This window comes from Myxine glutinosa, chromosome 8, assembly GCF_964187855.1.
Source record: "Myxine glutinosa chromosome 8, kmMyxGlut1.1, whole genome shotgun sequence".
Lineage (NCBI taxonomy): Eukaryota > Metazoa > Chordata > Myxini > Myxiniformes > Myxinidae > Myxine > Myxine glutinosa.
Genome location: NC_136268.1, coordinates 145,390,527 through 145,403,359, shown reverse-complemented (window position 1 = coordinate 145,403,359; position 12,833 = coordinate 145,390,527).

Genomic DNA, 12,833 nt, shown 5'->3' with positions numbered 1-12,833 from the left:
TCATTAAGCAAATGACGACATTTCCTGTTCCGGGTATGCCGGTCTTGTGACGATTTCCGATGTAGTTGTTGTTTTATTATTAAAGTCACACTTCACACTCTTATTCACGCTTTTATTATTAACGTCCCACTTCGGAAATAAGCAACATATTTTAGTAGAACGAATAATTTTGTTTATTTGAAATTATTCTGCGCTGTATTCCGTTCCCAATCGCTTGCAAAGCCTGCCGTTCCTTGTTGATCATTTCGTTAGGGTGCTTGTTTGAGTGCTTAAGCCGATTGGTAATGGAACACACCTCAGTTACGACGTTAACCTCCCCCCTTCTCGATAAAAATTTAAAGAATATTTTTGCCATTTATTTTCATTTTCATCTTTCATTTTCATAAATACTTTTGCATCCTCATCCACCTGGAAATATGCAGATAAGGGTTAGTCCACTTTCTGTTGTAAAATTGAGGTGCTTATCGTTCACGGATGCTGTCTATAGTTATACTAACTGGATAAGGTGCCTGATGTTAATTGGTCGGGCGATCCTGAAGCCACCGGAAGCGCTCCATCCGCCATATTGCTCCTCCCACAACACAAAAAATCCCCTTTGTATTAATACAAATACTTGCTTTAAGGTTCATATTTCCTACGAAAATTCCACCTTTCTTACTTGATTTTAGTCCATTCCAAGGTTTAAAAAATAGTCTTGTTATAGTATTTATGAAATGCCATCGTGTGTTCCTTACGGAAGTAAACACCGAGACGCTAATGATCAAAGAAGAAGAAGAAGAATGGTAAGAGAAGAAGAATCCAGTTATTATGGAGATGAGGGGGGTTGAGGGCTCCGGCCGGGTGATCTCGACAAATCGCAAATCCCGCGATATTTCTTTAGTTACTGTAATAGTGTAATTTATCCTTAAGCAAATTGTGATGCCGTCATGATTTGTAGTTATATCTTTAAAAATCGGTGGAGCCTTTCTTTCTATGGAAGATTTTATGATGAGCTTAAAAGTTAATGTCTGAATGGCTCCAGCGTGGAAATTGTCTCGGTTTGAATACATATATATGATTCATGTTGGGGATATTGTATTACTAGGTCCATAGACTCAGTAATCAGAACAAAGTACAAGCCCGCACCGTACAAAGTACCCGCACCCGCACTACGCGTCACCCGCACTCCCCTCCCCCCAAAACACGTCATCAACTTCGGCACAAAGCGGATCACGTGGTGCCAAAGCTAAACAACAGACACAGCAACTGTCCCCCTTTTTAAACATAAAGATATTACATGTACGGGTACATTCGAAGTACACCGCCCTCATGCCAAATAATTAAATATCCTACAACGTGGCATTGCCAAGGCGCCTTTGGCGATGCTGTGCAGTCATGATACTGTATTGGGTGAGAGCACGGAGGTATATAATATGGAGAGCCAATTGGCCACCTCGCAGCATTAGCCGCCGTGAAGCCACCGGAAATAGTCTGGCGGCCATATTGGGAAGCCGATCGTAAGCCTGTCAAAGCAAAGGCGTGGCGCACTGATGATGCAGCTGGAGCGAATTTTAGGACCGCCGACTATTTAATTAATATAGAATACTAATATTTGAACTGATATTCGGGCTCAGAATCCCGTTCTTTAAGGAAATGGTGTTCATTAAGTTTGAAGTTGATTCCAGACGCATTTTTCCTGGGGAATCCAATGGTTTAGAGCTTGTTTGAAAAAAAAGTGCCCAAAATTACCGCTCGGTGTTCTTTATCGTTCTTCTCATGACCCAATCACCCACTAGTAGGAATAAGAATCCTGACATGTTACACCCCTGTTTAACTCCTGTCTTCACCTTGGTCGACGACCGCACATTGAAAGTCTTGGTAAAGGGCTTTTACAAGGTTCACTAATTTTCCAGGTATGCTGTATTTCTTCATTATGACCCAGACTTTCTCTGGGCAAGGAGTCGAAAGCTTTCTAGAAATCTATAAAATTGAGGTACATCGTCGTTTGCCATTCTTTGGCTTGTTCTATAATATTCCTCAATATAAAGATCTGATTTGTTGTCATGTTATATGATGTTACTTAATTCAGTCATTATATTGTAACTAAGATGTGTATGTTTCTATTACCGAGATGTTAGAAACCACGCAGATATAATGATAACCAGAGTTTATTCTACACTGACATGGGTCAGCAACACATCAACAGTGAGTCAGTCACATAAATGACATGAAACGCTGTCATGTAGTTAACCCACACAATTCACAGTTAACCCACAAAACACACCCACACCATGTAGAGATGAGGTCGCTCTTATATTTCAGCTTGCTCTGGTGTTGCCTCACTGGTGAGCAAACAGGACCAGTTTGCAATATTTTTTCCTGATGCGCTCTTCCTTCATGTCATCATCGAGTGTTCTCACAACATGATGGAAACGTATCTTGCTGTATGATTGTGATACAGAATGTATTAAAGCAAACACATGGTTGCTGTCTGCCTCACAGTCAAACATGTGCCGATCCAAGGAAGCAAATGTAGACCGACCGACCTCAGAAAGGACAGAAGTGGAAATTGCCACTCTTATCCCACTTTCACGAGGCATTTTGCCATTGCTTACAGCCAGGAGCCTCTTGACACAGCGTTCAGTCGCCTCACAGACACGAACAACACTGTGCGAGGGAACTATGAGGCCACCCCTGTTCTTGGTAACAATCAGGCTGTACATTGGTGTGGTTTGCCATTCTTCGTTGTTACTGGTCAATGCAGAAAGACATTGGCTACACTTCAGAGTCTTCCTCACCATCCTCACCACATAGCCGGCAATATAGCCAACACATGACTCTGTAAAGATGGAAAGTTGCTCAAAATTTGGAATATCCGCATAGTCGTGGTCCTCTTTTGCCGGCGATCTCAACTCCAGGTCGTATCGTCTGGCCACCAACATGTCGTGACTCTCGTCAGGCACAGCCTGCTTTGCAACGCACTTGAAGGAAGCCGCATTCAGGATTCTGGTTGAGTCCTGTGCAGAACAGTTCCCACTTGCAGACTTGATGTCATGTCGCATCAAGAGGCGCTTATATGCGGCAACAAACTGCCGGGCCGTTGGGTTATTCCCACTTCCACATGCAATGCGGACCGCTCCAAAGAAAAGTTCAATGTGGTCTTGGCTCATTTTGTACGTGAGCAGGTATCGCAGGGGAGATGAGGCAGGTTTGACATATGTGAAATACAAAATTTTGACACTCTCTATGCAGATCATGAAACCAATGAAGGGGGTTTTCAAACGCGTATTGGTCATAACTTGACCATTCATGTTTTTGATGTTGGACAAGTAACTGTAGGCAGTATCCAGGAATGGCAGGAAAAGTCCTTCTCGTGATGTCATGAGTGGTGCCTTGTAGTTTCGTGCCAATGGATTGCGAGAATTTAGAATGTCAAACAGTTTGTCCAATGTTTCAATGTATTGGCAGGTAGCCTCACTGCCCTGAAATTCTGATAGTTGCAAAGTGTCCCTGCAAAACCGAATTGCATCTGCCACACTAGTGCTCAATGTCTGAGCAGCTGTGTCCACCTTCATGACATTGCTCTTCCACTCGATGTGTTTCCGGGAGAGCTTATTTCCCAGACGCAAGCCTTCCCTCTTCTGCAGATCAAAGAGTGCCTGGATGTATTTCCACGCGATGACTTTTTTGTTGCCATCCTCCATCATTTTCATGGATCCAAGACAGTTTCTTGCAAGTTTAAGCATGTGACATGCATCGAGTACAACACAAATTTTCTTTTCGGGATTTGCTGGGTGGGGAAATGTTGGTTTCACATTCTGCGGCGTGATGTCGGCACCTAGCTCACGTAACATTGTCAAATGAGCGGACGGTCCATCGCAAGTTAAGGAAACCACCTCTGCACCGATATCATGCAATTTTAGTAGACATTGTGTCACCAAATTCGCCTGTTCCTTCCCCGACAATCCATTTATCATAAAGTATGCTACAGGCACTTTCCAACTGTCATTCAGTGCAACCAGCATGAAAACCAGTGCGTTGCTGGCCTGGGGAGCACTGTCATCTTGGACTCCGTTTCCGATGTCGACGTACCCCAATACCTTGTCCCATAAAAAGTCAATTGCCTTCATGATGGCCATCTCGTCTAACATCAGGCTACACAGTGTTCTCTTGCCAGTCTCCTTCTCTGCTTTAAACCGGCTCTCTAGTGCTTGGAATACAACTGCACTAAAACCAGGTGAACCATCAATTGCGCTGTACCATTTCCGGATTGTGGATGGACTTGGCAGTGCCAAGTCGAATGTCTCTCGAACATAGTCGTATCACGGACGCAGACACAATCGGCTTCCCAATATGGCCGCCAAGCAACTTCCGCTAGCTTCAGCCGACAGCCGTCATTGGCTCTCCAGTTTATTATATACCTCCGTGGGTGAGAGAGGTGTGCAATAATTGATTGGTTAATTGCATAATTAAAATCAATAAATGTTAAACATAAAATATTTTCTTAATCAATTGGCTAATAGCATACCTAAACCACTTGTGCTTCATCCGAAGCTGTAACTTTTTGAAAATTGATTAAATAAGTCATTAATCCCAAAAAATCAAATAATTAATTGATTAATTCATTAATCAATAAATCAAAAATATCCTTTATAGCCAAATCACTTGGTCACTGTCATGTCCAAATATTAGCTTCCTAGCTCAAAAGGTGCCTGAGATATTGACCAGATGAGAAAGAAAATAAATAAATGATTAATAATGAAATATAAATAAATAATAATCATAAAAAATTAAATATTTAATCAATTGGCTGATATAATATATAAACCACCACCATTTCATCCGACTCTGTAACTTAAAAAAAATTAATTTATTAACTCATTAATCGAATAATTAATCGATTAATTGATTAATCAATAAATAAAAAATAGCCTTTACAGCCAAATGTATTGGTGGTCATTGTCATGTCCAAATATCAGCTTCGTAACTTAAAAGGTGCCTGAGATATTGCCCAGATGAGAAAGGAAATAAATAAATACTTAATTAATCGATAAAACTGGTCGCGTCATTTCTGAGGTCAAGGTTTTTTTAGTTGTTCTTTTATAATTTGTACATGCTGAATTCAAAAATGTAACTCAATTTGCTCAATCCGGTCAGGTTTTTATGCTATCTCAATTTTAAAAAATATAGATAATTCGAAAATAATCGTTATGAAATTAGCAAGTTAATTTTTTTTAAACAGACTTCCATTTTAGCCAAGTGTTAGCCAAGCTCTACATAATAAACAGACACAACTTATTTCTAATTACGATTGTCATTACTATTTTTCAGCACGCATAGAATGTGCAAGAATGACCCAAACAGGTTCTGCTACATCTGTAGTAAAGTCACAATGTCAGACCGGCAGTTAAACGTCACACATTCTGTGAGGAAAAGCTATCACGACTACTTTGGAGTTCAACTTGGTGACCAGGACAAAGCCTTTGCCCCTCACATATGCTGCAAAACGTGCTTTGAAAGTCTGCGGCGCTGGAGCCACAACAAGCAAGTGTCTACCTTTTGGTGTCCCAATGGTGTGGAGGGAAGGAAGATCTCATACTAATGACTGTTATTAGTCCCCTACCGGTGTACACCGGAGGGGACTATAGGTTTGCACGCCGTCCCTCCGTCCGTCCGTCCGTCAGTCCGTCACGCAAAGAACAGTTTTCCGGACTTTTTTTTCTAAACGCTTAACGCTGATGATTTCAAACTTGGCACATGGTTTCCTCATGATAAGTTACAGATCAAGTTCGAATTTCACGACGTTTCGATCATTTCTGACAAAGTTATGGCACTTTGAACTTTGGAAATTCTGATAATTCTGATGATCCTTAACTCAGTGCCATTTTAAGTTTTAATTTCCTTTAAAAACCAATTTCTCTGCAATAATAGGACCGATTGAGATAAATTTTCACCGTAGGGGGGACTCGGTCTGTCGAATATTTTAATGGTAATTATGACGTCACAGGTCACGTGGTTCGGCCGCCATATTGTTTTTTGTGAAAACACGAAAACCCCTTTTTCTTTGCAACGGCTGAACAGATCGAGGCCAAACTTTGCAGGCAGAATCACATACCCATGACGAACAAAAAAGTCTGGATATCTCTGCATATCTATCTCTATATATCTATAAAAAAAAGTCTGGATATCTCTGGATATCTATCTCTATATATCGATTTTAAAAAGTCTGGATATCTATCTCTATATATCTATAAAAAAAGTCTGGATATCTATCTCTATATATCTATAAAAAAAGTCTGGATATCTATCTCTATATATCTATAAAAAAGTCTGGATATCTATCTCTATATATCTATAAAAAAAGTCTGGATATCTATCTCTATATATCTATAAAAAAAGTCTGGATATCTATCTCTATATATCTATAAAAAAGTCTGGATATCTATCTCTATATATCTATAAAAAAAAGTCTGGATATCTATCTCTATATATCTATAAAAAAAGTCTGGATATCTATCTCTATATATCTATAAAAAAAAGTCTTGATATCTATCTCTATATATCTATAAAAAAGTCTGGATATCTATCTCTATATATCTATTAAAAAAGTCTGGATATCTATCTCTATATATCTATAAAAATAAGTCTGGATATCTATCTCTATATATCTATAAAAAAAGTCTGGATATCTATCTCTATATATCTATAAAAAAAGTCTGGATATCTATCTCTATATATCTATTAAAAAAGTCTGGATATCTATCTCTATATATCTATAAAAAAGTCTGGATATCTATCTCTATAAATCTATAAAAAAAAGTATGGATATCTATCTCTATATATCTATAAAAAAAGTCTGGATATCTATCTCTATATATCTATAAAAAAAAGTCTGGATATCTATGTCTATATATCTATAAAAAAAAGTCTGGATATCTATCTCTATATATCTATAAAAAAAAGTCTGGATATCTATCTCTATATATCTATAAAAAAAGTCTGGATATCTATCTCTATATATCGATAAAAAAAGTCTGCATATCTATCTCTATATATCTATAAAAAAAGTCTGGATATCTATCTCTATAAAAAAAGTCTGGATATCTATCTCTATATATCTATAAAAAAAGTCTGGATATCTATCTCTATATATCTTTTAAAAAAGTCTGGATATCTATCTCTATATATCTATAAAAAAAGTCTGGATATCTATCTCTATATATCTATAAAAAAAGTCTGGATATCTATCTCTATATATCTATAAAAAAAAGTCTGGATATCTATCTCTATATATCTATAAAAAAGTCTGGATATCTATCTCTATATATCTATAAAAAAAAGTCTGGATATCTATCTCTATATATCTATAAAAAAAGTCTGGATATCTATCTCTATATATCTATAAAAAAAGTCTGGATATCTATCTCTATATATCTATAAAAAAAAGTCTGGATATCTATCTCTATATATCTATAAAAAAAAGTCTGGATATCTATCTCTATATATCTATAAAAAAAGTCTGGATATCTATCTCTATATATCTATAAAAAAAGTCTGGATATCTATCTCTATATATCTATAAAAAAAAGTCTGGATATCTATCTCTATATATCTATAAAAAAAGTCTGGATATCTATGTCTATATATCTATAAAAAAAAGTCTGGATATCTATCTCTATATATCTATAAAAAAGTCTGGATATCTATGTCTATATATCTATAAAAAAAAGTCTGGATATCTATCTCTATATATCTATAAAAAAAGTCTGGATATCTATCTCTATATATCTATAAAAAAAAGTCTGGATATCTATCTCTATATATCTATAAAAAAAGTCTGGATATCTATCTCTATATATCTATAAAAAAGTCTGGATATCTATCTCTATATATCTATAAAAAAAAGTCTGGATATCTATCTCTATATATCTATAAAAAAAAGTCTGGATATCTATCAAAAATATCCAAACAAAAAATGGATATCTCTTGTTTATTCTAGAGTTCTCCTCAAGACGCACCGTGCGCCCTCAGCCTCGTCTCGCGAACGTCAAAAGCGTGACACAGCGCGCGCTTTCCGGAGGGGCGGAGCCAAGCCGAGCAACATATATATATATACACATCGATCATTGATCGTGAACCGGAAAATATAATAATTGACTGATATTTAGCGACTCGAAAGGTTCTTTATCAACAACTTATTTTCTCGTGCTTCTGCTGACCTGTCTGCAAGGTGTATAAATCGAAGTCCTGTGTGTGAATCACAGGTGAGCCCGTGCTGAGGTAATTAGCGATTGGGAACGATTCAGAACCTGTGGGTGAATAACCCTTGGTAATTTCCCCAACAGTTTTCAGGACGACAGACTGCCGGTAGGGGACACGTATTGCAGCGCAATACTCAGACTGCTTGTTTCTGTATGACAAACCTACAAGGTAAGTTAGTATGAATTTAGTATGGTTTTTATTTTATACTTGCAAAAATATGCCTGACAATATATGAGATATGTCTTTATCTTCTTATCTTTATGTTTCCTTTCAGGCATAAATCGAAAAAATGAGCAACACGTAAAGTATCCAGACGTGCCATCTGCCATAACGCCAGTGCCTCATGGACCAGAAATTCCAATTCCAAGACCGCCCGACAACTTTGATTTGTCGTCCGACTCAGATGAAGAAATGGATGACGGTGACGTATCTGATACATATCAACCGGCTGCCGAGACAAGTCAACACAAACTCTTGAGCCAAGCTGAGTTGAACGATTTGACAAGAGGTTTGTGCTTGTCCAAAGAATCTGCTCAGTTCCTTGGGCCACGTCTTCGCGAAAATAGTTTGTTAGCTCCAGAAACAACATTCTTCTGGTATCGCAACCGCGAAGAAGAGTTTCGAGAATAGTTCACGTTGGACGAAGAAGCTTCACTGGTTTTGTTGTAACAACGTCAACGTCCTCATTGCAGCTATGGGTTTAGCCTTTAGCGTATGACCATACAAAATGGCGGCTCTTCAACGACTCCTCAAGCAGAAGCTTGAAAGCAGTACTACTCCACAATGGTAACAAGAAAGAGCAATCAGAGATTGCAAACCCTCGCCAGGATGTATTTTCAGTGATTTTTAAGGCTTTTGTGTTAAAATAAATATGGCGGCCCAACCACGTGACCGATGGTCATCATTATTATTTTTTCTAAACTCATTTATTCCTGGATTATCTATTATATATATACAACACAGTTTGTGTGTGTGTGTGTGTGTGTGTGTGTGTGTGTGTGTGTGTGTGTGTGTGTGTGTGTGTGTGTAATGTTACCGATAGACTCCTAAACGGAGAGGCTTACGTGCTTGATATTTGGCATAGACATGGCCATTGAGCCTGGGACGAACATGGCCGAACTCAAAATATTTGACGATCCATATTTTTTATTCATATTTACCTCAGCGCATTTCAGCGCACGGAATCAACGGAATCAGAGCAGGAGGGCGCTGATTCGCTCAGAGCGATCACGTGATGACGCTATGAACGCTATGACGCTATGAACGATATGACGCTATGAACGCTATGAACCCTATGACGCTATGAAAAAAAAAATCGCTATGAAACGCTATGAACGCTATGACGCTATGAACGCTATGACGCTATGAAAAAAAAAAAATCGCTCGCTTTGCCAAGGGGCTCGCTCCCCCCCCCCCCCCGTTCCCCTCCCCTCCCCTTCCCCCTCCCCCACCCGGCAATGCTGGGTACTTCTGCTAGTGCTCAATAAATTTCATCTTGATCGGATGAAGTTTTGTACTTGTCGAATTATGACGTCATAATGGAGTCACCTATGACATCATCATTAACATTTTATTCCCCATGGAGAGTTCTTTACAATGAGCCATGTCTCATTTTTTTCTATTTGGCGCTTTCGGAGATATCGAGGTGCAAAGTTTTTCTGTTTTTCCAAGATGGCGGGCGAACCACGTGATCTATGACGTCATAATTATCATAAAAAAACGTATACAGATGGAGTTGCACATATGGTGAAAATTTCCTGTCAATCGGACCAACGGTTGCAGAGAAAATCATATTTATTCTGTGCGGACACACAGACAGACAAACGGACTCAAATGCAATATCCTCTCCTCTGGCGAGGGTAACAAGGTCACGTCTGTTCCGGTGGGTCACTTGGTGCAGATGACTGAAAGTTATAGTAACATGGAGTTTTTGCCAACTGCTTTGAAGGACAAACATCACAATTGGATGATATGCGGAGACCTAAAGGTATGTTGGTGTGAACTTAGGTACTTTTTAAAAGTAAAATCTACGTAAGAAAAAGTGAAGTATTTTATATTTTAAATAATTTCCAATAATTTTAAATATTTGTATTTTTGGTAGCGATGTGATACCATACTCAGTATTGACACCAGTAGTGATTGATAAACTTTTTTTTTATAGGTTACAGCCCTAGTGCTGGGTCTACAAGGCGGCTACACCAAATGCCCCCGTTTTCTCTGTCTGTGGGACAGCCGAGCAGACAAGCAACACTACGTACAATGCGACTTGCCAGCAAGACCTGGCCTGGAACCAGGTTCGCACAACGTCCTGTCACATGCTCTCGTGAATCCACAGAAGAATCTACTTCCGCCGCTGCACATCAAGCTCGGACTGATGAAGAATTTCGTCTGAGCACTCAACAAAGAAGGCCGAGCTTGATGTACAGCGGCCCACAATCGGCCCGAAGACCCAAAAGACCCCAAATACCATTAAAGGCCCAGATGATCCAAAAGACCATGAAGAGCCAAATGGCCCTGAAACCCAAAACACCATGAAGACCCAAAAGACCCTGAAGGTCCAAAAGACCCCGAAGACCCTAAAGACCCAAAATACCTTTAAAGGCCCAGAGGATCGAAAATACCCTGAAGACCCAAATGGCCCTGAAGACCAAAAACACCATGAATACCCAATAGACACCTAAATGGTCAAAGATGACTATCCATCTGAAACGACGTGTGATGAGGTGTGCCGAGTTACGCGAGTGTAGTTACCCCCTTGTGCCGAGTTACCCCCTTGTCGGGGCCCAGTGGACGGGGGTGCGTCGAGGCCTGCTTGGGTCGATGTCGGAGCCGCGCCTAGACGACCTGAACGGACCTGACTACTGATCGAGCTAAGATGCATCACACAGAACACAACGTTTTATTTTATTGATTCCTCCTTTGTCCTGTTGTTAAAGTCTGGTGTGGGGACGTCCCAACTTAGGATTTAGTATTTATCATCGCGTTTCCTTGTCCCAATAGTTCTTGTAAATAAACCTTTTTATTATTTTCCCTTTCCATTCGAAATCCGTGTTCGGTTTGGATTATTTCGCACAGGTTGAAGACTGCGCGCGGGGCGTCAAGTAAATTCCCGCTTCTTCTTCTTCCACTTATTCCTCCCGTGCTTGTATAGAAAATCTGCCATTGACCCGAACGCCTCAAAGTAAGTTCGATTGCTATCCGTGATTTCCCGGTCTTCACCGAGGGGAATCGCACGACAGTATTGATTCGTATTGGGCAAAATTAGTGGTCGAACCCCAGTATACCGAACCCCGCAAAACGAATACATTTTTTTTTCCTCTGGAATTCGTTATGAATCATGCAATGAAAGTTACATGAATGCCACATGATTTGTCCAGGAAAACAAATCACGAAGACCACCGACGGTTCACTCCATTGCAGTACCAATTGAAACGGTGGACAACAACAGAATTAGGACCATGTCAGTCGCTCATCCCAGCACCTCTCGGCCCGCACCAGCACCCGAACACAACTATTCATCAATGTTGGCCAGTCCGAAGTTGTTGAAACGAAAGCTGGGACATGCTAAGGACATGATGCAGAAGCAGAAGAAGAAATTGAAAGTGAGCCAACAACGCACCAGACGTCTCCATAAAAATGTCGACTCGCTGAAAAGTGTGGTGAATGATTTGCGGACAAACGGTATGGTTTCAGAGAAGTGTGCTGAAATGTTCGACTCCACTTTCTACTGTTTGCCCAAAGCTGTGATGAGTAACATCCTGAATGCTATTGTAAAGTCCGAATCCATCACCAGGTGAGAAAAATGAATGAACAGTAAGGTGAGGAGCACATCAAGAAGTACAGCAAGCCGATCTTGTCCTCCCGTCAGTAAAGAATAACAGGTATCATCAATAGTTTATTGTTGGATCACAATAGAGCAGGACTACTCTTGTAAATGTACTCACTTGTAATCATTCATGTTGTTTTTCTGTGTCCTGTTGCATGTGATTGTCTCTTTAACTGCACCTTTACCTGGTCCCTTGATGCTGGATGAATCCCCACCCAGTGTCTCACAATTAGGGAGCAAATAACTCAAGAGAGTCGACAATTTTCCATGAAAACAATCATTGAGAGCAATCAGTTGCTACTCTTCCTGTAGCTCGTTTAAAAAAAAATGATCGGCACGCGAATATGGCCGCCAGAGCACTTCCGTTGGCTTCACTTCCCGAGCCGCATTTCCCCTCCAGATTTACAATAAGAATCGGCTTATTCTCGTCACTGAACCAAAATAGAATCGGCTTATTCTTGTCACCTACGCCACTCATTCCCCAAGTTTTCCAATAATCCATCCAAAACTTTTTGAAATATCCTACTATATATCGTTTTGGTCCTGATCTCTCAATTGCGAAAAATCGCAAAACATTCTCGTATCCGGATCCGGATATTCACCAAAATCGAATCAATTAGTCCCAGTCACACACCCAATCTTTCCACCAAGTTTCGTTTGAATCTGTCCATAACTTTTTCAGATATCGTGCTCACAAACAGACAGGAGTGAAAATATAACCTTCATACAACTTCGGTGGAAGAGGTCATAAATTGAATGACAAAAT